The sequence below is a fragment of the Mandrillus leucophaeus genome, unplaced genomic scaffold, assembly GCF_000951045.1.
Source record: "Mandrillus leucophaeus isolate KB7577 unplaced genomic scaffold, Mleu.le_1.0 Scaffold40, whole genome shotgun sequence".
Taxonomy (NCBI): domain Eukaryota; kingdom Metazoa; phylum Chordata; class Mammalia; order Primates; family Cercopithecidae; genus Mandrillus; species Mandrillus leucophaeus.
In genome coordinates this window covers 2,467,721-2,472,791 of record NW_012104254.1, presented here as the reverse complement: position 1 = coordinate 2,472,791, position 5,071 = coordinate 2,467,721, and positions in this window count along the sequence as shown.

Below are 5,071 nucleotides of genomic sequence, written 5' to 3'. Positions count from 1 at the left end.
AAAGGAAGGTAACTAAAAATGCCCACACCTGAAAAACCAAAAATGGGGGTAATCCTGCTTTTCACCAAAGCTGGGCAAGTATTAAAGTATACTAGCCGAGATCGCGCCACTGCACTCCAGCCTGGGCGATAGAGCGAGACTCCATCTCAAAAAAAAAAAAAAAAAAAAAAAAAGGAAGGTAACTAAAAATGCCCACACCTGAAAAACCAAAAATGGGGGTAATCCTGCTTTTCACCAAAGCTGGGCAAGTATTAAAGTATACTAGAGCTGGAGTTTTAAAATTTCTGATTACCTTTACATGAACTAATAGGAAACAGCTATCTCTTTTTCTCCCCAAATTATTACTGGGGTAGCGTCCTCGCCTCCCAGCTGACTGCTTCAATTCACCTTCCCAGTCGGCTGCTGTTGCTGCTCTGCTAGCCATAGCCAACAGCTCCACATATATAGATTACCATTTTGTTAGAACAATCTTTATCAGCCTATGTTAGTTTTCTCTTGAATCAATTGAAGAGGAGTCTTGAATCTTCTCTTAGAGTGTGCTAAGGATTTCAGTTTTTAAAAAATGAGCTGGATTTCAATAAAAGTGTGACTATTAACATAAGTTATTTCAAATATTTCATGCAAAGTTGGATACTTCTGGGGCTAAGAGTTTGGAAGGAGCATCAGAACACAGAACTGCTGAATTTTTGCGCACAGACACAAAACCCTGAATCAGCTTAAATTCATTGTGCTAGTCTAACCTCTGTGGCGTGAACAATATATATATCATATGGCTAAGTGCTTTTATCAAATTCTCAATAACCTATTTTATATTATTTATACAATAGCCACATGGAACTTGGTGGCTAGAATATTAATACTAACCAAAAAATATACCTAGTTACTTTTTCTTAGAACAGAAGATAGATGATTTTCTTCTAAGAACACTAAATGGGAAATACTAGGTAATATTTTCCCATGCTCCAGTAATAGGAAATATAATAGAATTTGGTAAAAAAGAAAATTTGCTTTTGGTATGACTGCAACCGGCCAAATGAAATCACGTATCTACCAATCAATGCAGAAATCAGTTTGTGTGGTTAAAAAAATACTTCCAGTAATCATGACCTGTTTTTTTTTCTTCTTTTAATGGTTTTTTTTTTTTTTTTTTTCTTGAGAACCAAAGGTACAGAGCATAGGTTTCCCAGCACCCATCCTGAAATAATATTCCGGAGGGTAATATTCTTTTTTCATGTGGGTAGGTCAGAGTTGTTGCCAAGCGATCATTATTTAATGACTTCTGCCAAAGTAGTTTACATCCTTGTCCTGAACTGATGGATGTCTCTATCAGGAGAAACCAGCTGTTGTAGGTTTCCTTGTTACTAATTTAAACAAGGCCCGAGAAGAAAGGCCCAGTGAGACAGATGTTTCAGTAGAAAGATTCCCTTATTAACAAGTAGTAATTAAGGGTCCTATGTACTATGGGATAAAGGAGAAAGGAGTAAGTCTGATATCTAAGAAGTATATTGGCCTTGTGGTCAGAAAGGACCAGTCTCAAATCCTCACTCTACCATTACTAGTTACATGAGCCTGGACAAATTCCTAAGCTTTTTTTAAGCCTCAGTTTTCCTATCTGTGAAATGTGGATATTATCTTCCTCACTGAGTTTTTTTTTTTTTTAAATGATTTAAATGAAACAAAATATGTAAACTGACTTAAAATACAGTAAATATTAGTGTTCTTTCCACATGCACAATGCTTATATTCCTCCTGTCATCCTCCACAGCTTATATTACAATGGGAGAGAGAAGGGCATTGTAGAGTACCGTGCAGGGGCATGTGATTAGTATCATGTGGGAGAGAGACCCAGTACTCTGTAAAGGGTCACACCCGCCTGGTGACTTAGGAAGAAAAATAAAACTGAATGGGGACTAATCTCAACCGTCCTCATTTAATGGAACACCTGTACCCTACCTCTAGTTCCAGATTGTACATGAGTCCCCATGGCTCTATGCATAACTCTGGCCCAACCCTGCATTGTGCGTGTGTGTGTGCGCGCGTGTGTGTGTGTGTGTGTGTGTACACATCCTTGGTTTCAATGCCTTTCCCTTGTACATTCCTATGTTCTCTGGTCTACCTTCATAGAGTGGGTAAAACTAAATGGTCATAGAATGAATGAATGGAATGAGTGAGCTATACTAAGAACTGTCACTTTTGGAAATATCTAATGGAGAAGAGCATTCTAGGAAGAGTTACTTGCAACCAGCTTTCTCTCCCCCATTTAAGGTAAATTTAGTAAAATTGTACCTGCCATGCTTTGTTATTTGCTGTGGGCAAATGGTTAAGGGGCCATTGCAATGATAGATTGTTTTTCTTTAGGTTCAGGCCCATGAAGAGGAGCAGGTTAGAGCACATTTCACTAAGATTCCACCAGAATCTTCCCTCCATTGTAAGAGCCATGAGCAGGGTACATCTCTGTTCCTCATTTTACTGATTCTGGACCTGAGGCCCGGAGGGCACCGGCCACCAGCTCCCTCTTGCCTAGCCCACGATGCTGGTCGGAATGGTGATGAATAGGAACCAGCTCTTCCAATTCAGCTTAAACAAAATGAAACAAACCATCAAACAAACATTACCATTTGCTTTCTATGAGTCATTATTCTGGCCGTGTTTATTTATGGCCAGAGACCAACTGGTCAGTATTGCTCACTAAAGGCCTCTTAACCACCAGCTGGGGTGCCAGGCGGAGAGACTAACTGAACTGGCTACCATAAAAATCAGACTGTTTCTGTCACTGACCCAACATTTATTTCAGATACAGGATAACAGCTTTTATGTGATCATAAGTTTGCAGGAACAAGAAGTTAGAAAAATGCAACTGTTGCAGGCATAAACCAGTTTACCCCAAGGTTTATGAGGCTTAAGCTTCTGGGCTTCTCACTTGTATACAGACCCCACCCATGCAAGGCCTTGGAAGGGTCTTAGCAATGAGTTCACAATGTCATATGCTTTGCAACATTTCCAAAAGTTAGATATTTTTGTATTATTTTCCTTGAGAAAGGATCTTTGCTCCTTCCTCCACCCTGATTATATGAGCTTCAGGCTCCAGAAAAATCTAGATCTGACCCTGGTTATGGGTATTTTTTTCAAATTCTAATTGCTTAAAGAAAGAACATATAAAAATACTCCTTGGGCCAGAAATGGTTCATTTCCCCCTGATTTCCGTGTTCCCCTCCTCTCTTTTAGAAACAGCATCCCAAAAGTTTTAGCTGGGCAGTTCGGCTCAGCTGGAGAGTGTATTTCCCAGCCTCCCTTGCAGTTAGGTGTGGTTATGTGACATATTTGAGCCAATAGGATGTGAGCTAATGTGAGAATGCACAAATTCTGGGCCTTAAAGCCTAAGCTATGTTTCCTAAATGTCCCTCTTCCTCCTTCCCACTGGCTGGAAAATGGCGATAACTTGAAGCCACAGGTGCAGGAGGGTAAGACTGTTCTCCCTGTCCTGGCCTGCTCACTCCAGACACAGGTATGAAAGAAATTAAGTCACTTAACTTTTGAATCTATTAGTTATGGCAGTTTAGACTGTACCCTAATGAATTCACTTCCTCCTTCTTCCTGTCAAAGGAAATAAACAAAACCGAAATCCAACCCAGTAAGAATTTATCTCCGTAATTACTCCTGAGCCTATGAACTACAAGTGAGTTTGTTTAAGATAGGCAAAGCTCTAGAAGTGTCCTTATGGATAGATCCTCTCAAGTTCTGTTGTCCTTACATTGTACAGAGCACTGGGAGAGCAGGTAGGGGATGCGGATTCTGTCATTTATAGGTACAGAGCAGGCCCTCTGGCTCTCTGGGTCTTTTTATCCTTGACTGTGTGTATTGTGAATAATTGTTATTTCAACAGGGTCTTGGGAAGGTCAGATGAATCCATATATGAGATAGAACTTAAATTTTGTATTTATCATTTTACTTTATTACTGAAATGTCTAACAAACTTAATAATGACACAAACCTGCTAGTTTGTTGTAAAGATTAATCTATTCAGTGTTTAGCACCAGCCCTGCACCTTGTAAGCATATAAGTAGTGATTTACTGTTAGAAATGATAGCTTTTGCTGTTTATAATAATTTGTTAATAATAATAATAATGTATATCAAGTATTTTAAAACTATAAAACTATGCACAAATGCTTATTGTTGTTGTTGAGCTTATTCTGCAAAAATATAAGCACTTATTATTGTCAGATATGATGCAATAAAAGTAACTTAGGCAATATTTACAAGATATAAGTCTAGAGTGTAGTGGACATGAGAGAGGATGGCTGTGCAGCTCATAGTACCCTTAGTGACCCTGTCTGGGGTTTATTCCCTAGCTCCTGACCACATCTGATTGGTTCAAGGATAGAGATTTTAGAACCGAGCTGGGCCAATCAGGTTCCCTATCTTGAGAGACTGAAGATGAGTGGAACTGAATCTGGGGCTCTGAGAGGAAGGTCACTGGTACTGTCTGAGTTTCTGCTCTTCTTGGCCTCCTCTCCATGAGCTGTATTCTTCCCATAACCTGCTTCTTGCATTAGCCAGAGTCAGTTTCTCTGGCTTGTACCCAAAGAAACTCGACTGATACCTACAGGAAAACAGTGTTTGCTCTTCTCAAGTGCTTGCCTTACATACCTCTAAGATTCGTATAGAGGACAAGAAGAATAAGAGCTTATTGAAAAGGCTGAACAAAACTGGGGAAACAATATAAAACCAAACATTTTTGAAAATTTTATCCAGCTTTCTTCAAATTATTGATTTGGCAGGTATAATGAAAAATATTAAAACCAATTAGAAATGTTTTTCTTATCAAATTGTAAAACTATATGAGATTAAACAGAATCAAATTAAGGCTAAATTAATGCATTTTGTGTAGAGAAAATAAATAAGTGATTAAATGTTTCATGGTATCTTTAATTAAGACCACGATGCAGGAGAACCTTGACCCAATTGCAGCAATGTGTGAGCCACCAGAGCCTCACTCTAGCACTCTTCCAAGAGGGAGGAGTTTGGGCCTGTCCTGCCCTCCAAGGAGTGCTTTATCGCTAATGTACCAA